This window comes from Giraffa tippelskirchi, chromosome 11 (genome assembly GCF_054371585.1).
Source record: "Giraffa tippelskirchi isolate mGirTip1 chromosome 11, T2T-mGirTip1v1.2.pri, whole genome shotgun sequence".
Classification (NCBI taxonomy): Eukaryota; Metazoa; Chordata; class Mammalia; order Artiodactyla; family Giraffidae; genus Giraffa; species Giraffa tippelskirchi.
The window spans coordinates 118,704,718-118,731,329 of NC_137285.1; the positions used below are offsets into that span (position 1 = coordinate 118,704,718).

General features: G+C 48.1%; 1 protein-coding gene and 1 non-coding gene across 2 annotated transcripts in view; one reads left to right on the plus strand and one right to left on the minus strand.

Moving 5' to 3' along the window:
- The window catches only part of TUB (TUB bipartite transcription factor), an 88,068-nt gene that overhangs the window by 49,915 nt on the left and 11,541 nt on the right, over positions 1–26,612 (minus strand). The gene's annotated exons all lie outside the window — the stretch shown is intronic.
- Positions 4,168–4,240, plus strand: TRNAE-UUC (transfer RNA glutamic acid (anticodon UUC)). Its single transcript has one exon. It is a non-coding gene; the product is annotated as a tRNA-Glu (tRNA).

Genomic DNA, 26,612 nt, shown 5'->3' on the forward strand with positions numbered 1-26,612 from the left:
ATAGCTATATTTAGCAGCTGGCTTACAAAATTTTTTCTTTATTGTACAATTGATCCTCATGGGGTATGGGAGCCAGCTCCAGGACCATAACCCTAAGGGACTGAATATGACCGGCCATAACCCACCAGCACAAGGCCACCAGAGGGGCCAGTCTCCCCTCAACCCTCAAGAGTCTGGGTTGTGAGCTGCCAGGGATAGGGTCGTGTTTGTTTCCCTACATGAGCTTCAGCTTCCTCAACTTGGAGAAGGAAGACCACGGCCACCAATGCCTGTCCCTTCTTCATACACACTCCGCATTCTCACGTGCTAGTTCATTTACTCCTCCAACACATACTAACTGGGACACACCATGCACGCAATTTGGATCCACATATAGCCCTCCCCCTCCCAAGCCACATATAATAACATGCCAGCTCTTCCAGCATAGTCAGGCTCACACATGTACAGCTGCCTCCCACACGCCACCTCAGACACTCCACAAACATATTTTGCCTCCAGCTCTATTTCACACACACCCACTATCCATACACCCAACTGTCACACACAATACCCACACACGCATATGTACTTGAAATTCCTTCATGTACTTCATACGTGCATACCCCCCACCAAAGACCTGTCAGCCTCCCACTCGAGGCATTTCACACATCAACGGATACCATACAAGCCCATCACATACCTCCACCGTTCCAGACACACCACACACACCTCCTTCCCCACCGTGCATACACACACACACCATGCACACATGTACACCATCACCTGCCCCATCTCTTTCCATGATCCCTTAGCACAGGCACTCACACTGGCCACCCCACACACAGAGCTCATACTTCAGGCATCCTCATATCACCCCCACATTCCAAGAAAGGAGACTCCTCCCAACCCCTGCCAGAACTCTAAGCCCACCTCCTGGATCAAGGAACATGAGGGTGACCCTGACAGCGAGAGGTGGGAAAGCTGGAGGGAGCCTCCCTAGGGTTACAGCCCCATTCCCGGAGGTCAGGCCTCCCTGGGGCAGAGGGAAGATGAATGGAGACAGGGAAGGGATGGACAAGCGCTGCTCACTCAGCACTTCTAGGTCCTTCAGACCTAGCCTCGGGTGCCAAGGGTGGCCTTAGCAGTTCACCTCCTTCCTCTCTCCCCAGCACCCCAGCCCCCAAAGGAAGACACCCCGCCTGCTTCCAGAAGCTCATCCCATGCCTGCCTGGGGAGAGCCTCCCTAGGGCCTGCGGGCCTTGCTCAGGTGCAGTTAGTTCTGGGCTCAGGCTCTCCTGGGCTGGCGGGGAGGGATCAGAAGGCAGGAGGCTCAGGACCCAGGTGGGCAGGAGCAGGCAGCAAGGTGAGCAGGGAAGTCAGGATTCCCAGCTACAAACTCCATAGATGCTCACAGGACTCACGGGCCTCCCCTTCCTGAGCCTTGCCAGACTGAGTCTGTGAAAGAATCACATGCTGGCCTTGGCTGTCCCAGCCCTGAGCTCCATCTAAGGTCAAGGCCTGTCCACCCTCCTGACCATCACCCTGTGTACTCCTGCACTGTCCTTGCCACCCAGCCCATTATCAACGGAGATGAGTCTTGGGTGAGACGTCAGTCTCTTCTCTCATCATCCCAGGGTCCGTGTGGCCTGGATAGGGACCTCCCTTCGGGCCTTGAGGGAGGAGGAACCAGTGTCCAGCAGATGCCAGCTGGACTCCAGGTCCCATGATGCGCAGATGCCAGCATTTCTGCCTAGAGCGCTTCCAGCTCACTCTAAGAGCAGCCTTGGACACCCCTTCTTACAGCACCACCCAGCGTCAATCTAGAGTACAGCACCAGACCTTAGTAGACAATGGTGAGGTGGGCACCTCTCTCTTTAAAAAGTGTTTCCCTCCCTTTCTCTCTCCCCCTCTCTCTCTCATACACACACACACACACACACACACACACACCCTAGATTGGTCCCATCCTAGTGCAGTCTGTTCTCTCTAGACTCCACATCCTGGTCCTCCCAGAAGATGCAGCCTCTAGGTTTCCATGGCAACAGTAGTTGGCTCCCTGATTACTGAGTTACAACAAGCCCTTCTCTCTGTCTAACTTAGGAGGTTTCCAGGGGATACAGGCTGGGAATCTACTCCTGGGCTCCAGATTCACCTTGTGGCAAGTCCCAGGCAAGTCCCTACCCCTCAGGCCTCAGAGACCCCTGGGCTCAGTGAGGATGAGGCTACACCCTGATCCTTCAGTTCTGACACACTGACTTACATAATTATCTTACGTATCAGAAACATCTAGTTACAAATATAAAACAAGAGATTCTAGCCTATTCATATATCCAGAAAAACTTCACAAGAAATGTCTCATATATACATGAAAACATACTAAAATTATAAAAAAAACACATGAAATCTTACCTATACAAACACTCTTGATTTAAGGAGATGAATCATCTGCTTCTGTCTGGTATTATAATTTTGGTATTCATGTCTACAAATGAATTTATAGGTTTGATGCCATTCTAATCACAAGTGCAGTAGAATTTTTTTTAATTGAACAAATATATCCCAAAATTCACCTGGAAAAAATAAGCCAATTTTCCCAAGCTATCCAAGAAAAATTTATAAAAGAACAAGAATAAGGAGGCACTTGTCATACAAGTTCTCAAACTGTACTAAAACTCTGAAATAACCAAAACAATGGTACTGGCTTGAGAATGACCAAACAGACTAATGCAGTGTGGAAAGAGACCCATGTCTGTAGAGGAAATTGGTTTATGATAAAAATGGCCTTTCAAAAGACTGAAGAAATGTTGCACTATTTGCCAAATGGTTTAGAGATCAACTTGCTATCTGGGGGAAAATAGTGTATCCCTACTTCATATCAGACACAAAAACAAATAACAGATGGATTAAGGTTTATGTAAAAAGGATAACATTGCTACAAGGAAAAAATATTAGACAATACTGTTCTAATCGTGTGTAGAGAGTAGAGGAGCTGCTCTAAGCAAGTTCCTAAATCCAGAAGCCAAACAGATCTTATAAGTTTCAAGCAGTCTTCTATATGGCAAGAGACACTGTAACTGAAGTGAGTGCAAAGTTGGTGGACATCCAAGGTGGTGGCATGTCATCTATTGTCATATATTGCTGAATGGTGCTCTTTCCAGAAGAAATGTCTCACACTGATGTATCAAAGACCATTAAAGACATTCACTCTTTCGAGCCATTAATTTCACTTCTCTGAAGCTATTCTAAGAAAGTAATCTAAATGAGCATGGAAATTTACAATAAGGATGTTCATCATTGAGAATTTAGAAACTATTGAAATAACCAAAATAGGAGAGTGATTAAATAAATTTCAGTAAGTCCATAAAAAAAGCTATTCTAGAGACACTAAAAGTTTTAAGTGTTAAATGATATGGGAAGACATGTTACAAGAAAACTTTAGATGTCAGTTTACACAACTCTGTGAAAAGGATATATGCACACATGAACATATATAATTGCCTTGTGTATAAATTCCATCTGTATATTTTTTAAGATAATGCCCAGGAAGATTTTTTTCCTAACGCATCTAAAGAAAATGTAAATCCATTTTTCAATTAACAAACAATTTCTGCATAGCAGCACAAAACAAAACAAACTTATTTCTAGAATTCGTTCTGCTGTGTCCACAATTTGACTTTTACTTCACTCTGCAAAGCTTCTACTGTTCCCAGGGGAATGACAGTAACTTGTTCTAGGCATTGCCTACCCAAGGTTTCCCTCTCTCAGTATGAATTTAAGTTTCTCCTTTGTCACAATAGCTTTTCTTTGAAGAATATTAGTGTAAAGTTTATAAAATTGCATACCCCACTCCCAAAGATACAAATGCTGTCAGTAAAGCAAGTGAAAATTAAGTGGTTGAGAGAAGCACAGGAAGAGCTAAGAGATGGAACAACAGCAAAACATATATTTTCTTTAAGATCTGAAAGTCAGACAGTGTTTATTTTTAATTGACAGACTTCACTGAAGGGAAAAACAACATAGTACTTTACTCTGATTTTTATTTTTACTCTATCAGATTTTTCTTTTGTTTTATGGTTTGGCCTTACCCCCTGTCTATCATTTTTCTGTTTTTCTTTTTAAATGAACTAAGGATTGCCAGAGGTGAACACAGAGTAAAAGATTAAAAAGAAATACATGAAGGGTGGGAATTCCCTGGTGGTCCAGTGGTTAGGACTTGGTGCTTTCATTGCTATGGGCCCAGATTCAATTCCTGGTCAGGGAATTAAGATCCCAGAAGCCACCAGCTGCAGCCAAAAAAACCAAAAACCATGAAGGAAAAGATGCTCAGCTTCAGTATTCACCAAGGAAATGCAAAGGAAAACCACAATACCACACACTATGCACTCACTGGGATGGCTAAAATAAAAGACAGTTTTGGTGAGGATGTGGCGCAAGTAGAACTCATACTGCTGGCAAAGGTGCATTTGTAGTGCCACTTTGGAAAACTTGGGCAGCATCTGCTAGAGCTGAACGTAAAACAGCAATTCCACTCCTAGGTACATACCTCACAGACACGCAAACACACACGCAGCAAGAGACAGGTACAAGAAGGTTCATAACAGCACTAGTCACAGTTGCCAAACGCTTTCAACTCCCTAAATGCCATCAACATTAAAATGGACATATAAACTGTGCTACAGTCACACAAATACTATACAGAAGCAATAAGTGAACTACTATACATGCTTAACACAAGTGAAGCTCACAAATATAATATCAGCAAAATAAGCCAGACTCAAAGAGGAGATAAGAAATTATCCATTTATTTAAATGTCAATCATAGGCAAAATTATACAGTTCATGGGGTTCTCACGGCAAGAATACAGATGCTGGGAAAGACTGAAGGCAGAAGGAGAAGAGGGCAACAGAGGATGAGATTATTGGATTGCACCACTGATCCAATGGACATGAGTTTGAGAAAACTCCAGGAGATGGTGAGGGACAGGGAGGCCTGGTGTGCTGCAGTCCATGGGGTCACAAGGAGTCAGACATGATTTGATGACTGAACAACAATAGGCAAAATTAATTAGTAATGTTAGAAGTTGGTTTAACTGTATCGGGCTTTCCTGGTGGCTCAGCTCGTAAAGAATCTGCCTGCAATGCGGGAGACCTGGGTTCGATCCCTGGGTTGGGAAGATCCCCTGGAGAAGGGAAAGGCTACCCACTCCAGTATCCTGGCCTGGAGAATTCCATGGACTGTATAGTCCATGGGGTTGCAGAGTCGGACACGACTGAGAGACTTTCACTGTTAACTGCTTTGGAGGGAGAAGTTACCAGAAAGGAGTTCAAAGGGAGTTTCTTGAGTGCTCTTGACGTTTTGTTCCTTGGTCTGGGTTTTGTTAACATAACTGTGCTCAGCTGTGAAAATTCATTATAAGCTGTGTCCCTAATAGTTGTGCATTTTTATGTGTACAAATATACACTTCAAAAAAAAGTTTAAAAAGAGAAATAAATCCAAATGTTAACAGGAGTTTCCTCTAGGGGTTAGGATTATAGGTAATCTTGTGTTTCTTCTTTATATTGTTCTATGTATTCCAAATTTACTACAAGGTTTTATAATATTATTTTACAATATATGTTCATACCACATGATGCCACCATGCTTCTAAACGGTGTTGCAAAGTTGGCCTGGAAAAGAGCCCCCACTTCGTTTCCTAAGGAGTATCCATTTCCTCTTTCCTGAGCCTGGGCCAGTGGTTCCCAAATCAGGTGACATCAGAGTCACCTGCGGAGCTGTTTAAAAATTCAGATTCCTGTACCTCCTCCCTGAGGTTCTGCTTTAGTTGGTCTAGGATGGGTTCCAACATGGCACCCCTCAGGTTCTAAGGGACTAGGACGACGCACCAGTGTCTGAACCTGACGAAGTGTCATTTCTCCCTACTGGACGGGGGCTGGGAGGAACTGCCTGGGGCCCAGGGAGTCCCCTTGGATAGTGCTGTGAAGTGGGAACCAAGCCCTAGGCTTTGGAGTTTCCTGGAAGAGCGAGAGCTGGGAAAGTCCAAGGCAGCCGCTGCTTCAGCCAGGCTGGAGAGGGGAGAACAGCAAAGCCCTTAAGAGCACAGATATGGTGTCAAATAGACAGGGGCTCAAATCTGGCTATGTGATAAGCTCTGTGACCTTGGGCTTGACCTTTCTGAGCCTTAGTTATATCACAGGGATTCTAACACCAATTTCACTGAATTATGAATATTAAATAAAGCAATTTATATAAAACACTTAACACAAAGTCTGGCATGCAGTAAGATCATGATGTTAATAGTGATGATATATACTATATGTGAGCATTACTTAACACTTAATACTTAAAGAATTATTACATTTAATTGAATATTATATTTAATATTATACATATATAATATAGAGAGACATTAAATAACATTGTGTATGGATACTCAAAATTATGGAAAGTCTGATGTTCTGATGATTGTTTTAGGAACTATACCTTTACCTATTGTGGTCCCCTTTTGTAGACACTATATATCAAAATATTCATTCATTCATTCAATCATGGCTAAGGGTACACACCTTTGAAAGCTTGCCTCACTACTTATCTGACAATGTGACTTAGACCAATTGACTTAACCACTCTGTGTCCCAGTTTCTTCACCTCATATTGTGAATGACAACAGTACCTACCTCATAGGGTAGTTGCGACTTTTTATGAGTTAATATATGTAAATGGCTTAGCACTGTGTAAGTCCTCAGGGCTTAGCATACTGTAAGTCCTCAGGAAATTTTGGTTATTATTGTCCAGTCAACGTTTATTGAGTGCTTACTGTGTACATGCACTACAGGCTGAGGACAGAACACTGGGAAAAAAGCAGACACAGCCCCTGCCCTCATCGAGCTTGTAATCAAACAACAGTAAAGTATATAAACCATTTTTAAAATGGATGAGAGAATGGGACCTTTCTTAGCAGAGTTACACAGCATGGTACTAAGACCTCAAGCAGAACATGAAAAAGACTATACCAAAATACTTCATAATCAAACTGTTGAAAGTCAAGGATAAAGAGAAAATCCTAAAAGCAGCCATAAAAATGGATGGGGTGGCAGATACTGCAAACAGGAACAAAGAAAAAAATGGCAGAGGATTTCCTCAATCTGACAAGGAGCATCTTATGAAAAACCAAAACTAACATCATACATAAAAGTAAAAGGCTGAATGCATTCCCAATAGGATCAAAACAAATTTATCCAACACTGTACTGGAGGTTCTAGCCAAGATGAACAGGCAAGAAAATGAAATAAAGGCTCCAGATTAGAAAAGAGGAAGTAAAATCATCTCTATTCATAGATGACATGACTTTGTATAAAGAAAATCTAAGGGGTCTACTAAAAACCATTTGAACTAATAAGCAAGTTCAGCAAGCTTGCAGGATACAAGACCAATATACAAAAATTTGTAACATTTCTATACACTTACAGTGAACAATCCAAAAAATGAAATTAAGAATAATTCAATTTACAAGAGCATCAAAAAATACTTAAGAATGAATTTTTTAAAAACAAGTATACTTTGTTCATTGAAAACCACAAACTTCTTTTAAAGAAATTAAAGAAGACCTAAATAAATTAAAAGATATCCTGTGTTTATGGATCAGAAGATTCAATGTTGTTAAGATGGCTGCTGCTGCTGCTGCTGCGTCGCTTCAGTCATGTCCGACTCTGTGCGACCCATAGACGGAAGCCCACCAGGCTCCGCTGTCCCTGGGATTCTCCAGGCAAGAACACTGGAGTGGGTTGCCATTTCCTTCTCCAATGCATGAAAGTGAAAAGTGAAAGTGAAGTCGCTCAGTCGTGTCTGACTCTTCGCGACCCCATGGACTGCAGCCTACCAGGCTCTTCTGTCCATGGGATTTTCCAGGCAAGAGTACTGGAGTGGGGTGCCATCTCTGTTAAGATGGCAATACTCCTCAAATTGACCTGCAGATTCGACACAATCCCCAATCAAAATACAGCTGGTTTCTTTGCAGAACTTAACAAGCTGGTCTTAAAGTTCATACAGAAATTCAAGGGACCCAGCACACAGCCAAAACAATTTTGAAAAAAGACAAATTTGGAGAGCTCACACTTTCTAATTTCAAAACTTACTATGAAACCACAGTAATCAAGACTGTATAAGGCCAGACTCATAAATCAACACAGTAGAACTGAGAGTCCAGAAATAAACTCACATTTACAGCCAGTTGATTTTTGGCAAGGATGCCAAGACTGCTCAATAGGAGAAAAATTAGTTTTTTTTCAGCAAATGATACTGGAAACAACTAAATATCCAAAATGAGAAAAACCTGGGATCCTTCTACCTCACACTATATACAAAAACTAACTCAAAATTAATGAAAGACCTTAGTGTAAGAACTAAAACTATAAAACTCTCAGAGGAAAACATAAAGCTTTGTGACCTTGGATTAAGCAATTAGATATGACGCCAAAAGCACAAGCAACAACAACAACAAAACAACAGACAAATTAGACTTCATCAAAATTCAAAACTTTTGTGTTGTAAAGGACACCATTAATTAAGTGAAAAGCAATCCAAAGAATGACATAAAATATTTGCAAATCATTATCTGATTAAGGATTTTCATCTAGAATACAAAAAGAACGTTTACAACTCAGTAACAAGACAAATAGTCCATTTAAAAATGAGCAAAGGATTTGAATAGACGTTTTTCCAAGGAAGACACACAAATGGCCTATGGGGACATTATCACTCATTATTAGTCATTAGGGAGAGATAAGTCAAAACCACAACGAGATACCACTTTAGACTCGCTAGGATGATTATTTAGTCAAAACCACAGCTAAAACATGTATTGGCAGGGATGTGGAGAAACTAGATCTCTCATACATACACTGCTGGTGGGAATGTGATTTTCCACTTTGGAAAATAGCCTGGCAGTTGCTCAAAAGGTGGAACATACAGTCTTCCAAAAGTTCTACTACTAGGCATGTACCCAAGAGAAATGAACTATGTCCACAAATATTCACAGAAGCATCATTCATAATAGCTAAAAAGTGGAAAAATGTGAATGTCCATCAACCAATGAATGGATAAACAAATGTGGTAAATCCATGTAATGGAATATCATTTGGCAATGAAAAGAAATGCAGTATTGAGACATGATACAACATGGATGAACCTTGAACACATTGTGATATGTTTGAAAGAAGCCAGTCACAAAAGGCCACTTATGATTCCATTTATATGAAATATCCACAATAGGCAAATCTACAGAGACAGAAAGTAAATCAGTAGTTGTGCAAGGCTAGGGGTGGGTAGAGGAAAGAAGAATCACTACTAACAGGCATGAGTTTTTTTGGGAGATGGGGTAAATGAAAATGTTCTAAAATTGATTGTAGTGTTGGTTGCACAACTTAAAACACATTGAATTGTACACTATAAACAAGTGAGTTATATGATATATAAATTATATCCCCCAAAGTTGTTTTTTAAAGATAATTCACTGTTTAAAGCAAAAATAATAAACTGATAGTTGGGTTTATAAGTAAAAGGAAAATGCATGACAACAACAGCTCAAAAGACAAGAAGGGGGAACTGCAGTACACTGTTGTAAGTTTCTTATGGTATTCATGAAGTACTATAATATTTTAAGGTAGACTATGGCAAGTATAACATGTATATTGTAAACCCTAGAGCAAGCTTTCTCCTTTGAAGGAAAGCTATGACAAACCTAGACAGGATATTAAAAAGCAGAGATATCACTTTGCCGACAAAGGTCAGTTTAATCAAAGTTATACTTTTTCCAGTAGCTGCTTAGGGATGTGAGAGTTGGACCATAAGGAAGGCTGGGCGCTGAAGAACTGATGCTTTCAAATTGTGGTGCTGGAGAAGACTCCTGAGAGTCTCTTGGACAGCAAGGAGATCAAACCAGTCAATCCTAAAGGAGATCAACCCTGAATACTCATTGGAATTCATTGGTGCTGAAGCCGAAACTCCAATACTTTGGCTACCTGATGCAAAGAGCCAACTCACTGGAAAAGCCCCTGATGCTGGGAAAGATTGAAGTCAGGAGGAGAAGGGGGAGAGAGAGGATGAGATGGTTGGGTAGCATCACTGACTCAACGAACGTGAGTGTGAGAAACTCTGGGAAACAGAGAAGGACGGGGATGTCTGGCGTGCTGCAGGACATGGGGTCGCAGAGAGTCAGACACAACTGAGTGACTGAACAACAGAGCAACCACTAAGAAAAACAAACAAAAATGTGTTGCAACTAACAAGCTAAGAATAGAGATAAAATTGAATCATGAGAGACATCCAATCTCAAAGAAAGTAGGAAAAGAAAAAAGAACAAGTGTGACAAATAGAACACTGATAGCAAGATGGCAGATTTAAATTCAACCATATTATGATAACAGTAAATGTAAATGTTCTAAATATTCCAATTAAAAAGTCAAATTTGTCAGATTGGATAAAAATGACACAATGATATAATTCCTAAAAGAAACCCACTTTAAAGTCAGAGAGGTTAAAAGTAAAAGGATGGAAAATGATACACCATGCAAACACTAATCAACAGAAAGCTGGAGTGACTAGATTAACATCAGACCAATGGAACTTCAGAACAAGAAGTACTGCCATAGATAAAGAAGGACATTTCTTACTGATGAAGGCGTTAAGTTCTTGAGAGGACATAGCAATTTTAAATGTTTATGTACCTATAAAGAAAGCTTCAATACACATGAAGCAAAAACTTACAGAACTAAAAAGAAAAAGTAAAATGAAGGAGCAAGGTCTGAGGAGCAGCTCTAGTCATCAGTGAGAGATGAGGCTGAAGCCAGGGTAAACCAAGTTTATGGGAGAAAAGAGACCAGGACAGACTCCTGGATCACATCAGCATTTCCAGGATGAACAGAAGGAGAACATCTCATGAAGAAAACTGAGAAATAATTATCAGGATGGCAGGCGGAAAAGGAGAGTGTGTGGTTATGGAAAGCAAGGAAGAGAGCTTCTAAAGGCAGAGCGCGCTCCGTTCTATCAAATGCAGCTGAAAGGTCAACTAGGCGCTGAAAGACTTCAGAGGGATTTACAGCAAGACCCACTGGAGACACAGGATGAGAAGCTTGGGTGGTGAAATGGGGGCAGAAGCCAGGTTGTAATAGATTAAAGACTCAGCAGCAGGTGGGGAAGTGGAGATAACAAACACAGATTTTGATTTTAATAGGCTTGGCTGAGAGGGCAGGAGAGAGAGGAGGCTATAAAGTCAAAGTACTTCTGTTTCATTTCTTAACTGCGTTACAAATGAAGGAGCCAGGAGAGGAGTGGGGCCAATGAAGATGCAGAGGAGAGAAGAATAAGCAACAGAGGGGGGAACTTGGATGGAGAGGCAAGGTGGAGGGTCTCCAGATCTCTTGTGGAGAGGCTAACTGGAAGAGGAACGTCCATCTCTCAGTGTGATGGGGGCCAGAGGCATGGATAGGCATGGATGCAGGAATGTTGCCCAGAGCAGAGGTTAAAGAAATTTCTTCCCGGGGGTGGGGTGGGGGGCAGGCGGAATGGATCCGGATATATGTATTGCTGAGTCCCTTTGTGTTCATCTGAAATTATCACAACATTGTTAATCAGCTATACCCCAATATGAAGTAAAAAGTTAAAAAAAAAAAAGTCTTCCTGGCAGATTTTCTTTATAAAGAGAGCCTAGGTTGACTGCTAGGAAATGAGAGGGGAAACTGGGGTATAGAGAAGTAGAGGGATTATGTGAGAGCTTAGAAACAGCTGAGGGGGCATTGCAGTGGCCTACGCAGGAGGACTGCTGGGGGCTCAGGTGAGGCTATGGACCATGAATTTGGACTAGTGTCCATTCATGAAGGGATTCCCACCCGTCACCCTTCCTAGTAAGCCAGGACTAAAGAAGGCAGTCAGTTATCATGTTCTAAAGGTGGTGTGGGAGACTAAGGGGCCAGGTGGTGACTGGTAAACAGCTGAAGCAAGGTCACAGGGTCCAGACTGGATAGGAACAAGGGTGGATTCAGGGCCAGGAAAAAAACTAGGAGGCAGAAGCCTGAAGGTCTCTGTGAACTGATACAGGGGAGCAAAGGGAGACAATGCCTAGGAGGTACAGAGAGATTAAGACTTCAGAAGTGGAACAGTTTCACATGATGATAAGATCCCAATAACGGGTGACTGAAGTAAAGGTGACAGTCAATGAGTTGAGGAAAACAAAAAACTCTGAGGCTAGGGTATGGAAGAATGTTCTCAGGCACGTGGAAGCTCCCAGGATGACTGGGAGAACCTACAATAAAAACGCTGTGAAAAGATTCTTTTATTCTGGCTATGTCCTTCCATGGCTGGACCATCAAACTTTATCATCAATTAAGACTATTGCCAACTCGCAGAGATATGTTCCCAGAACTCAGCCTTAACCCTGAGGCTGCCTGGCTCCCTCGTCCATTTACTTGCAACCCCGCGAGCCCATACATGACTGGCTATTGGGAGTAAAATGTCACGCTTGTTGGCTCCATGTTGAATAACACAGCTTTAAAGGGATACTGGCAGAGCCTTTCAACGTGGAAGAGCCAGAGTAGTGGTGGTGGGAGAAGGTCCTGGGTAAAGTAGCCCCCAGAAAGAGTCATCCCAGAAAACTGGTATGGCCAGGAGTCCCTGCCAGCCATGCATCAGCTGTGGCTATATAGCCCACAGTAAGCTCAGGGCCTCCATTCACAGGAGGAAAGGTCATAACCAAAGGACCCCTCACTCCTAGCAGGCCCCTTGACTCCTACATGGTGAGGCTGGCTCCCAGGCCTGCACTGCAGAGAAAGAGCCATGAGCGGGGCGCCTGGGTTCAAGTCCTGACTCTGCCGTCAACCTGCAGTGTGACCTTGCGCTGAGGCCTCCTTTTAAAGGGTGATCTCAGACGTTCTTGTGGCCTTGACAGTGTATGGGTGGTGGGTGCCAGAGGGGGCCTCATCAGCTCACATCGCTCAAAACACACCAGCTGCAGAAGACAAATGAGCGGAAGTCTTCGAGCCTCATTTGCGTCATACAGCAGAGTCCGTCCCCTGGGGTTCAATCCTTACACCCCTCCTCCTCCTCCTCCCCAGAAGCCTCTGAAGTAGGCTCAAGGGATACACCATGTCTCCTCCCCTGCCTCCCATCTTTCTCTCCATGAGATTTTCTTTAGGCTAAAAAGCAAACCTGGTTTGAGGCCATGTGCAGAAAAGGAGAACAGAGGGCCATAGACCCATGGTTCTCCACAGAGCCCCTCTTTGAGGACAGCTCATCAGAGATCTCATCAGAAACCCAGGATCAACATCCCAGAGGGCACAAACCAGAGCCCCAAATGCCCCCCTATGTCTCTGGCCTGATCCCTGGAAGACCAGATGCATTCCACAGGTTCCGGGAACCCTCAGCAGCCACATCGCACCTGGGAAGGGGATCCCACATCCGGCCTCACCTATGAGGCAAGCTCCCTCCTTCACAGGCAGCTGTTCCTGCCTGTTCTCTGGGCCAGGAAATATATCCCAGGGACCCTGCCATCAGTAAGGCACAGCGGAGGCTCTGGTCAGGAGTCCTAGAAAAGACCCATCTCCGGACTATGAAGATAGGCTTTGGGGTTGCCGGCCTAGGGGAGGGAGAGTGTGGGTCTGGGGACGCCTGGCCAAGTGACCCAGGACAGGCTGGGGAGTGGAGCCCAGAACTCTGGGCCCTCTCAGCAGCATCACCAGGCTGGAGTTCGGCCAAAGGACCACAGGAGGGGCCAGGAGGAACACACCAAGGCCGCAACAGCCACAGAGAAGGCACACTTCACTTCGGGGTCACACCTTCCTCCGGACTTCATTTCCCACGCACGTAGCCCAGCATATATGGGGTCCATGGCCGCAGAGCTGCCCTCCCCTGCCCTCACCCTCCCCACACATGCTTCTCTGGGTGGCCTTTCCCCAGCCAGTGCTCCCTCCTCCCCTGCCAGCTCACCGAGCGATCTCCCTTCCTTCCTTCCAGTACTTCCTCCTGGTTGTTCTCCTGAGGACAAAAAGCAGGGGTGACTCCACGGCCTTGTACCTCACCTCGTCATTCCTGCCCCTGGCCTGTCCAGACCGTGTGCTCATCAAGACCTCCTCCAGGGCCTCCTCCAGGGCCTCAGTCCCAGCTGCTTCCGGTGGGAGTAAAGTGGGATCAGCTGGAGGGACGTCTGGCAGGTGCTGGCTCCGTGGGGCCCGGGACAGCAGGCAGGCAGCTCAGAAGGAGGGCGATAATGACCAAAGCCAGGGGAGTGGAGCACGGGGGCGGGGTGGAGGCTGCAGGGGAGGCAGAGCGCAGGAGCAGAGGCCTCACTCCCGTGGTGGAGGATTCCCCTGCAATTTGGGGTAAGCAGAGGTGCAAAGGTCCCCGTTGACCTGTCCAGAGCCTAAGATTTTGGGAGGGAAGCGCCATGGGACCCCATGTGGTGGGGGAAGGGAAGGCCTTGGGACTGCAAAGGGAGGAAGTCATGGCAGGTGCAGTGGACAGAGGGTGGGGGTCCATGGGCTAAAGGAGAGGGTGTTGAGTGCTTACCCATCTCTTTGGTGGCCCCGTTTCAGGGGCCCAGGTTTCCTGTGTTGCTTTGAATGCTGAGATCCCATGGGCCGGGGAGTGCCTCCTGGGAACAAAATCCCTGTCTTGGCAAAAGGGTGCAAACCCAAAGAGAAAGCAAAGAGGTCCTGGTCCCCATGGCAGCCAGAGGGTGGGGTAAGTTTGAGGTCTGGTCCTGTCCAGGCTGCACACAAAGACCTGGAGCCTGTTGCAATGCTTTATCTCAGCAGCTCAGTACTGAAGCTAGCACCAGTCACCTGGGTGTCTTTCTCCATCACCGTGGCAACAGTCAGGCTAACAGCTGCCATCACTGATTCATTAGGACATGGAAACCTTCTATGTTGGTCACAGTCTCCCTCCCAAACCCTTCAGGGCAGCCTGAATCCTCAAGTTCTCAGTAGCCGTACCACTGAGGGACACACAAGTGTTTGTTTCCATGACAACACAGAGACCATGTATCCCTGCATTTGTGGTTACTATGGCAACCCTGGCAGATCCAGGTACGTTAAGGACAAAGGCCTCATCTGGGGGAACCACAGTCAGATACATTCACTGATGTCCTCTCTGTGGTCAGCCCTGGTCTAGGGGTCAGTGGCAGGCCCTGTGCTAGGGGACACACACAGTGTGCCTTTGAGGAACTGATGGGGGATCTAGGTTTCCTAGTCTGTGTCCTCAGCCTCTTGTCCTCTTACTCTGCTTAGTGTACCGAGTGATCTTATCCCCCCACAGGGCTTCAAGCCCCACAGCCCTGCCATAGAGAACATCCATGCCTGCATCATGGGTTCACCTCCTCCTAAGCTCCAGACCCTTCCATCTACTTCCTCTCTGGACACATCCCCCTGGATGTCCTGCAAACCTCACACTGAGGTACATAGCTTGGGACTTCCTGTGACTCTGAGCACTTATTCTATATATTCTATCTCTGTGAGTGACACATCCAGCCCCCCAGGTGCTATCGTCGCTTCCTCTTTTCCCTGTCCACATTTCTCGACCAATGCAGGCAACCGTCAAGCCCTTCTGAGGTTACTGACCCAGGAGCACTCAGCTCCCTACTCCCTCTTGCCTGGACCTCTATCCTCTGTAGGACCTCCTTGTCTGTTGCCCAGATCTCGGCATCAGGATGGTGACTGCTTCTAACTTACTTCTCTCAAATCCATCCTCCAGCTGGCACCAGAGTGAGCATTCTAAATGCAAATCTGATCATGCCTCTTGACCCTGCTTAAACCCTCAGAAGCACCCCGTTCTGCCTCAAGGCAGAATCTAAGCTGATTTCCTCTGTCTGAGTCCTGCCAGCCCCTCTAGCCTCCTCTCCTCCCAGGCTTCTCTCTACCTCCTGCTCATGTCACCTTCAGCTCGACTTGTTCCCTTTCTTATCCATCCTCAGCCACACTCTTGTAAAAATTATACTCAGATTTTCAATGAGAGCTTAGAATAGTAATTAGGAATCGTGGGGCTTCAATTTCAAATTCCTGAGCAGGAAATGATGCCTAGTTGCAAAACCAGGCACTTCTGACCCTAACCTGATGGGACCCCGGAGCCCTTGGCCCCTAGGTCTGCCAAACAGACAGAGAAAGACTTGTGGGGAGACTGTGAGTGGCCTGGGAGGAGAGTGCAAAGATGAGCCCATTCTGTCAACTCTAATGGCCCCCAGAGAATAGAACACAGACTGTCAACTGAGAAGGCACCTCATACTCGGCCCTTTGTGTCACTGATTGCTCAGTGGGAGGAGGGGTCAGAGCTGGGTTCCCCAGCTCTCAGTCTGCTGTTCTCTCCACTTTGACACATGCCTCAAAGCTCCAAAGCCAGTGCAGGAAGGCGGCACAAGTGTAGTGTGCAGACATGCCGCACACAGCAACTTCCAGGTGGTGAGTATACGTGTGTGGCCACCTGGAATCAGAAACCACATCCCTCCACATCTCAGGAACTTCTTTCAGATGTCTTCTGTCCTGATTCGGGCAGAATGGAACTTTGTGGCCAGAGTCAAAGGGCATCTAAACGCTGAGGCTCAAGCCAGCACTTTCTCAAGCACAGCATCCCTGGCGGGTCCCCTTCCTACCCAAGCTCTCAGGTTTATATATTGGTCCATAGGAATGTGGACCAGGAAAAACTTTACCAACTGTAAGTGAAGCCAGCTTTCTGCAAGGAGGCCATTCTCACTTTATGGCTGGCTGTGGGGCCCAGCGGCCCAACCCCCTGGGAGAGGACTGGGGAAGCACAGACAAAAGGAGTCACGGAACCTCGGGGCTGGATAGACTGCATCCCTCAAGGGTCACACCTCCTTGGGCCAGAAGCCCTTTGGAAGCTAAGCTGATCAACATGGGATTATAAAACCTCCATGTATGCTTCCAGCATCAGGGTGCTCATTCTTTCCAGAGCAGTCCCTCCACCTGCAGTCAGCAATTTCTTCTTCCCTTCAAGCCCAGACACACTTCCCTGTGATTCTACTTCTGTCCAACAGGGCCCCACAGAACATCCATCTCAGTACTTGGCCATTTCTGGCCTCTTTTATATACATTAGCTCTTTTACTGGTGAGCACAACCCTCAATGGAGGGCGCTATTATTGATTCCTTCCCAGGAGAGGAAACTGAGGCTCAGAGGAGGAGTGACTTGCCCAGTAAGTGGCAAAGCAGGCATGGGGTGACCAACTGCCAGGCTGGGGGACTGGACAGCATGCAGCTCAGCATGGAGCCTTAGCAGGAACCTGCTGCAGTGGAACAGCACAGCGGGGGGGGGGGGGGGAGTGCTTCCCATGCATTTCATCCAGGACCCTCAGACCTCCCACTGGGACAGCATCAGGACACTGAGTGGTCAAGCCACCTAGGTCTGGACTATGACATGACAATGCCTCAAGTCCAGATACAATTTGGTGTCCTGGCCAGCCCTTCAACATTGATCTTGCTGAAACATTTATTTAATGCTTAGACAAGCTGTGCACAGCTGGAGGGCTGGGCAGTGGGGACAAGTGTCCCTGGGCTCAGAGGCCCTGTTCAGCAAAACAAAAGCCCTTCAGTGAATTTGATCTACCCCCTGCAGAAGGCCGGTTGGCCAGCATCCATGTTTTCCTGTCACAAACAGGTCATCACAGTCTTCCTTTAGCCACATGCCCTTCTTAACCCACTCCTGCCCAGGGAGTAGTTACGCTCTCCAGACACCTCCAGCAATGTTTTAACTTCTTTTGAGACTGATGCATCAGGGACATTGTTAGGCACGCCTGCACTTATCTGTCCCTGCCTGGATGGATTAAAGGAGTGGGGCAAGACCAGCAGTGTTCTGTCCTGTAGGTACCACAGCAGTTACCATGGCAACCTCGAGCCACTCTTGGAGATGCCTGAAGGCTGAAGCAGGGTCCAGAGGGATGGAGTGGAGGCGGGGCACTGGGAAGGATGGCCCGTGGCAGGGGCTCCCAGCCAGAGATAAGCTGAAACCTCCCCTACCTGAAGCAGTGGACAGTGAGAACCAAAGGGAGCAGGGGTGGGGGGCCCAACAGGAAGTGAGGGAGCAGGGCCAGGACTGGGGTGAGCTGAAGGAGGCACTCACCTGGGGTCCAAAATTTAAGAAGGTGCCCCCAAACCCAGTGATCAAGATAAATTATATTTAAATCAAAATGAATGCAAAAATATCCTGGATAAAATACCACAATTGTAAACAAAGACAGGGTCCTATAAAGCTGGAATTAGAGTGAGGCAAGTGAGGCCAAGTCCTGCTATCCACGGTTAGATCCTGTCTTTTTTTTTTTTTTCTGGCTGTGCGGCATGTGGAGTCTTAGTTCTGCAACCAGGTATCGAACCCAGGCCCCATGCAGTGGAAGCTTGGGATCCCAATCACTGGACTGCCAGGGAAGTCACTGGATTCTGTCTTTACTAAAATTTTGATTTTGTTCACTACGGATGTTTTTGCATTCCTTTGGTTTTTAAAAATCATTGAGTTAGGATATTATCTGTGGGCTCACTGCCTCACCCTAGTCTGGGGCCTGGAAGGGAGGAGGGACCCTATTGAAAACATCATCATGTGACAAGTCACCAGGAGACATGGGTTCACTAAACTGCAGGGATTCCTCTCAGCTCTGATAGAGCCAGATTCAGCTTTTACAAGGGTCTGCAGCATGAAGATTGCTCTTGGGGAGCACAGATGCCAGGCACATACATGGGCCCCCTACATTCGGGGGTGACGGTGACTCAGAGGTGGCCCCCATCTCTTGGCCTCTCTCAGGCTGGCTGCTAAGGGGAGAGGAGAGGAAGGGAGTGGAGGGGGCGGGCGGGGAAGAGGCTGGCAGTTTTGCACAGCTGGGAGCAGGAATGGCAGATTAGCTGTAATTGCCTGAAGCTGAGAGGCTGTTGATAAATGTTACTAATAATCAACCTTCAGATCTGACACCAGCTCAGGCTGGGATTACTGTTTTGAATGGAAATCGAACCCAAACCAGTAATTACCCTGGTGAGCGATGCCAGTCTCACTGTGGAGCCTGTTCTAGGCAGGGAAACGGCACCTGCATGTCAGTGTCAGCCCTTTAGTTAGGGTATTCTGCAAGTATCCCTTTCTCAAGAGCACAAGCCTTTGCTGGCCTGGCCTCCACTGATCCTGCGGGACACAGTCAATAGAAATACCCACTCTTCTTCCAAGAAACATCCACCTGATATGCACAGCTTCTAAACAAAATCAGACCTCAGGTCTCACTGGCACTGCTCATCCCCCTTGGGTTGGATCGGGTCCCTGTTGACATCTTCCTGAGCTGTTAGAAGCAGCTGCATGGTGGACGGAGGTCATCCCCAACACCCGATGTAGCCCTCTAAGCCTCTGTCTGGGACCCCTGGGGGGCCACACAGTTGTTCCCTGTTAGACTGAGTGGCTCTTGGAATGGGCTGAGCCAGGGCCGGGAGAGACGGATGAGGCTGCCACAGGCGCTAGACCTCACCCCAGCCCGTCTCACCCTTCATGAGCTCGTTCTTGCTCCCGGTGCCAGGCAAGAGCCAGGAAGCTGGCTCTCCCTGGATACAAGCAGCACTCTCTGGCTCTGGCCCGTGTCTCCTCAGCACCCCTCATCTCATCTAGAGAACCCCTAGAATGTTGGCCACACCCAGCACAGGACAGAGAGAGAAATCAGCTCCCTTCCCAGGGCACACTCGTGCCCAGGTCCTTCTCCCTCCCCTTCCACCCGTCTCCATTCCCCCTCTCTCAAAACCCCCCACTCACCCTGCTTCCCAGCAGGCTAGCTGGATACTAAAGAAGCACCAGACACACCACAGGGGTAAACAGTTATGGCAAGACTCTTGCCATAACTCTTGTTTGCATGTCATCTCCCACCAAACACCTTCTGCGCCTCCGCTGTGCCAGGCTCTGCAGCCCAGAGGAGAAAAAAACAACCGTCCTCAAGGTGCCCTGCTGAGGAGGAGGAGAAGTAGGCAGGAGATATCGGATCATCACAGCTGCAGGTTGTCCCTGATGGCCTCTCCCCACAACCCAAGTAAAACGCCCTGAACTACAACGTCTGGAGGTGTCAATGAGCTGCCTCAGGGGGCAGACAAAGCTGGTCAGGCCTAGTGGGATTCAGAGTATGTGTGACCACAGTCTTTGAGGCCGGAACTGGAAGGTGAACAGAGGGCAAGTGGCAGAACACGCAGGGCCCTCCCCAGAGGGAGCCAGTACCTCAAGGGTGCTGCCTAGTGGCAGGGTAGCAGGACTGCAGCTCTGTCCTCAGACCCTGGCATTTCTCTCTGCTCCTGTCCTTCCCCTGACACAGACCCCTCAACTCAACTGTGCAACGGAGAACCAAGGAAAAAGGCTTAGTTTTGTTTTTGAAGACTCAAGGCTTAGAGAAAAGAGGGCACAGGGGCCCCAGGACTGCCATAGGGTAGCAGGCAGGGGAGGGGCCTTTTCCCTGGAGCTCCCCGACTCCTTCCAGGGCTTACTTGTGCCCCCCTGTAATTACCCGCTCACTCAGTAGTGTCTCCCCACTGCACCGCTGGGACCTCAGTCTGTCACCTGCTCCTGGCCTGGCCCACAGGGAGAGGTGACAGGAAGCCCCCACCCCAGAACTGGCTGCCATGATAGACGTGGGGGTCCCTGAAAAGCTGTGCTACCATCAGCTAACTTGCCTGGTTCCTGGCGCCTAGGAAGGGGTCACTTTCTGCTTGGGGTCAGACAGGGGTGCTGCAGGCACTCAGCCCTCAGCTCTCAGATATCCTATTGACTCTGGAATGCCTGTTGCCCCCCGTCATTTTCCTCTCTTGCCAGAGAAAGAAGTAGTGAGGAGACACGAGGTGAATGGTCCCCAGAGTAAAGTTCCCAGGTGTACAGAGCACTCAGCCAGGGGTGAGCCAGATGTGTGGAGATGCAAGTGTGGGGGGAGAGGAAGAGAGCTGTGGAGGGTGAAGGACAGCCTGCCCTGGGGGACAGCTCAGAGCGGTAAAGCTTTTCTTAAAGGGCCAGATAGTACGCACTTTAGGCTTGCAAGCCGAACTGTGTGGAACTCTGAGGTTGTAGCTGAAAGCAGCCACAGCTAGTATGTAAACAAACAGGCATCCCTGGGCTCCAGCATACTATTTACAAAAACAGGCTGCCAGTCCGCTGGCCATAGTTTGCACAACAGTCAAAACTTGCTGCCCACCAGGAGGCGGTCCACTCTCCACCACCCAGGACTTGGCCCAGGAATAACCTTATCCCCAAGGCTGCCAGCAAGTACAGATGCTCAGTGGACTACCAGTCCACTGCTCCCCTGCTACCCAGGGGGAGACCGGGGTGGTGTCACAAGGGTTAAGGTGCAGGGGCTGGAGTAGAGAAGGTCAGGGTGGTGAGACGCTTGGCCAACCGGGACCCCCAGATCTCAGTCCTGCCCTCTTCTCCCCTCTGCCCAAGCGCTCAACACTCACCTGCAGGGAGAGGCTCTCCGTAGCGGCAGCTACTCGCCCACCTTCCCCAGGGGGATCTCTCTCCCTCCAGCTGATGCCCCTCCAGCCCCTTCCTGAGCAGGAAACCCCCAAAGCCAGGCGGAGGGAGGGGGCTGAACTGGCCCAAGGACACGCAGCCGCGGCAGGACAGATGACACCCCAGGGAGGGCGAGGTGGCCTGAGCGGGGAGGACGGGTAACCCGGCACCGGGCCCCACGGGCCTAGGAGCGGCCAGGCTGGAACCGACCCCAGTTCCGCGAGGGCGGGCCGGGTGGGACGCCACCCGGTCCCCGTCCCGGGACACAGCACCGGAGTCTGCGCCAGCCTCCCTACCCCGGCCCCGGTATCGCCGCAGGCGGCGTCTCGAGAAGTTCGCGAGTAACCGGCTCAGGCAGGGCCCTGGGCGCTCCAGTTACACTAAAAGTGAGACCCAGCAAGATGCTATCGAGGCCACGGGGAGGCAGCGCTGGCTCATCCAACATTGATGCGGCCACGGACTGCCCAGAGCCCCTCGAGGCGTGGAGGACGCAGGGTCCCGGCTCCGACACCTTTGGGATGGGCGGGGGTGGGGTGGGGTGGGGGGTGGGGGTGGGGGTGGGGGTGGGTCCGCCCCCCCCGGGTGGGGGTGGGTCCGCCCCCCCCCCCCCGCCGCCCACCGTCCACCGTCACACCTGCACCTGATCTAAGCGGGCACCTGGGGCGGGGAAGGGGGGGAGGGGAGTGGCTCGGTGGGTCCCGCGGGCGCTTCTACAGCCCACCAGCCTCGCAGAAAGTGCCCAGGCAAGGTGGTGTCAGAGCAGGCTCCTGGCCCAACAATGCTTAGTCTTGGGCCAATACAAAGGGCAATGAAACCGTTTTCCCTCCGCTTCCAATCGTCCCTACTAGAGGCAGGAGCAAAAGATGGTGGGAGGGAGGGGGAAGACAGGGAGGAAGCTGGCCAGTCCCACACGGAATCAGTCCTCTCCAGCACACTACTTCCATTCACATCCAGGGAGAGCCACTCTTGGTGGTGACACATTCTTCCCTGCAAACATGTACAAACTCATCAACAGGCACCATGGTGCACACACTCCCCAGCACAACAGGCACACACCCTAGATATATTCTTACTGGCGCACACACTCAGTTGCACCTGCAGGGAAACACACTCACAGAAGCCTTCTCCCAGTGGAGCCCAACCCATCACTGCATCTGCTCTCTGCCACTTGGTGTTGGAGAGGAGAGGACCCCACTCAGAACCTCCCATCCAGGGCCAACCAGACTAGAGGGAGAGGCCGACAGGAGGGCGGTGCCCTCTCTGTGCCCTGTGCCTTCCTGGCCTGATGGTTGGTCTGCAGTGCCAGAGAGGGCACAGAGGAGGCACAGCCAGGCTGGGATGAAGTCTTTGCTGAGGAGGGGGACCTGGTCAGAAGATCATCCTAGATCCCCATTACCCTGCTGCAGGCCCTCCCTGATTTCAAAGGTTGCCTGACCTGAACTCTGCCCCTCATTCTAACACTGCCTTCCATTTTGGTCTGGCCTGGTTCACCTGCAGAAGCCTGCCTCCATGGCAACAGCATGGGCAGGTTGTCCCCTAAAGCCAGCTGGCTCCCCACAACCGACAGACCCATGCACACACACACATACACACACATGCAGGGTTTCTTTTGTTCTTATTCACATTAGAAGACCAGATCATCTGCCTGAGACCTCAGAGGGGGGCTGACGGGGAACACACACCTGGCTCAGGATGAAGGGCACAGATGGGCATCTCACCCAGGCACATGTTGGACCAGAATCTCCCAGAGGGGACCCAGGCTCAGCTGACATTTATCTATTGACAAGCCACCAATTTTGGCAGGATAAAGGAATTATCCCAGGGGCCCCAGCTTGGCAATTGTGCTCCAAACTGTGGGCACAGCAGGCCCTTCCTTCCTCCTCTGGTCACAGATATGTCTCTGTCTCAGGGTCTTTCTGCTTTTGCTTAAATGCATACAATGATATTAGGGCTTCCCAGGTAGCTCAGCAGTAAAGAATCTGCCTGCTGATGCAGGAGACCCAGGTTTGATCCCTGGGTCAGGAAGATCCCTTGGAGGAGGAAATTGGCAACCCACTCTAGTATTCTTGCTAAGGAAATTTCATGGAGAGAGGAGCCTGGAGGGCTGTAGTCCTTGGGGTTGCAAAGCGACTGAGCACACACTAAATAGAAATAAATCCAGTAACCCTACCTGAGAAACCCCAGTGACTGATGACTTCAAACCTGAGTGGGAGTAAGTCCTAAAGTCCTCAAGACATCCTTGCCCACAGCCATGACTGACTTTTCTTCCCACCCCCTAATCACCCTGAGCCTCAATCATTCCAGCTACATGGGAGACAGACCATCCCATACTCACCGCCCTCCTCCAGAGCTCTCCTCCACTGACCCCTGGACCATCTCTCCCCTTTGACCCACCCAGTCCACCTCTCTAGATCTTGTACAGCTACAAATCATCTTTAAAAAAAAGAAAAAGAAGAAGAAGCTATATGCTAAAAGCTCTGGAACAAAGCAGGTCTTCAATCACCTACCTCTGGTGGCCACTGCAGCCTCCCCTGCCCAGCAACCCCTAAGCTGGTGCTGCCATGGCCAGGGTCACAATCCCAACCCCCACTCTCCTCCTCTCTCCACCCCAGCCTTCCCAATCGCAGAGCACACACTGAGGCCGTAGGCCATGTACTCATAGAACACCAGAACTGTAAGCGTGCTTCAGTACCCAGTCCACCTCCTTCTACTACAGGGGAAAGAGGCTCAGAGAACCAAGGGACTAGCCCAGAAACAGAACGGGAATGAATGGGGTGGACTCAAATCCTGGACTCCTGACTCCCTTAACAGTGCTCTGTGCAACACACCTTCATAAAACCACGTATAGACAGCAGAAGGATCCCATCCTTATTTTGGAATAAGCTGTCTGTGAACTTACAAGCTACAGTGATCAGCCCCCAGGCCTGGTCTGCCCTGCTCCTGCCCAGTCCCTTCTAGCTTCTCTGCTGATTCTGGCCCACCAGCACTGGGGACTGGGATTAACTGACTCATCCTTACAGATCCCTCTGCAGTGGTCTCTCAATGGTGATGGCACCAGTCCAAGTCCTCAAAGAGGGGTCTGTTTCCATGTCCTGATGTACTTATGGATTCTCCACTGAGGCCCAGTGGAGAGGCCTAGCCCCAGTCCTTCTTGGGGAAGCTAAACCTTGTCACCCACACCTCAGGCACTGGCTAAGGTTCTTGATTCGCAAGTCCATCTGTCGGAGTTCCTACAGCTGTGCCCTCTCATCCAGTTGGTCTCAACTGGTGCCCACTGGGTCTTCATTAGCCTCTGTAACCCCTGGACTACCTCCCTCCATGTACTCCTGACCCATCTCTGCCTCCTCCCTTTCCTGCCCACTCTCCTCACAGAGCTTCTCCTGCCTGGGTCACCACACCTGTCCCTGTGCCTAGGAATGGCCCAACTTTCAGATTCCATTGGACAGAAAACTCCTGATATTAGTAGAGAGCCCTGCTACATGCCAGTTCATAATGACAACAGCTAACACTTAAATAGCACTTGCTATGTGCCAGGCACTGTCCCAAGCACTCAGCATTTATTAAGCCTTCCATATATTAATTCATTTAACCTTCACAACAATGCTATGAGATGAGTACTATTATTATGTCCATTTTAAAGATTAGGAAATGGACTCTCACAGCAGTTAAGGAGCTTTTCCAAGGTCCCACAGGTACTGTGCAAGTGATCCGAACACCGTGAGGAAAAAGCCAAAGTGCAGGAACATCTAGACGTGGCTCTGGCTGCCTGCCACCCCCATCCCACCCCCTCCCCACCAAAAGTATGTGGTTTTGCTGACATTAAGTTAGATTCAAGAACCAGGAGAGACTAATTTTTTCCCCTGTGACAGGAGGGCCTAATTTTTGAAAACAGAAGCACATATTTTGTTAGTGTCACGTTCTCTTGGCATGGTAAAGTAAGCCTTAAATACAAAAACGCTATTTTTACAAGAATTTGGCTGCTTTCTCAAGTTGACAGAAACCTACCTGGGCAGAGTATCACCAGTAGCTTCATGCCCTGTGTGGGAACCAAAGAGCAAAATATGCTGTGAAGACCCCAGCCAATGTGGTCCCTTGTCACCAATAATCTCCAGGCCAATTCAGTTAGGAAATCCATTCTATCTAATCCTATAGTGGATATGTGTGTGGTCTATTTTTGCTAATCCAAAGCCCACCTGAAAGGGTACACAGGCATTATCTCATCCAATTTTCACAAGACCCTTCACTATAAGAAAATCATCACCCCACTTTACAGATGGGAAAACTAAGACTAAAGGAGATTAAATATCTACTTGCTACACTTCTAAACTGTTCAACCTTTGTTTCTTTTATTTTCACAAGTGGCAGCATGATTTTTTATAATCAACCAAAACAAGAAGGATTGTCCCTTACTGTGTTCCATTTACACAGCTAGTAAGAGGTGGAGCTGCGACTTGAACCAGGTCTGTCTAATGCCAAAGCTCAAGTTCTGCCCCTTTTGTACCATCTCAGTGAGACAGCCCCTTGGGAGTCACAGCTCTTCCTAAAATGTTTAGTACAGGTCATGTCTTGCTTCCCTTCCCTTGTCTCCTGTTCAAAACTTATAACAAAGCTGCAGTAATCAAAATGGTGAGGTACTGGCATAAGGATAGACATATAGACCAATGGAATAGACTTGAGGGTGCAGAAATAAATCCATATATCTATGGTGAATCGATTTTTAAAAATTTTCAAAATTGAGATATAGTCAATTGATTTTTCACAAGAGTGCTAAGTCCATTCAATGGGGAAAGAACAGTCTCTTCAACAGATGTGCTAGAACAACTGGATTTCCAAAAGAAATGAGGTTGCACTCCCACCTCACATCATATACAAAAAGTAACTCAAAATAAATCCATGACCTACATATAAGCTCTAAAGCCACAAAACACTTAGAAGGAATCAGTGGTAAATCTTCATGACCTTGGATTTGGCAATGGATTTATAAATAAGACACCTAAAGCATAAACAAAAGAAAAAGGGATAAATTTAACTTTTTCCAAGTTAAAATCTGTTGTGCTTCAAAGAACATTACCAAAAAAGTGAACATTTGTACACTGTTAATGGTAATATAAATTGGTACAGCCATTGTGGAAAACAGAA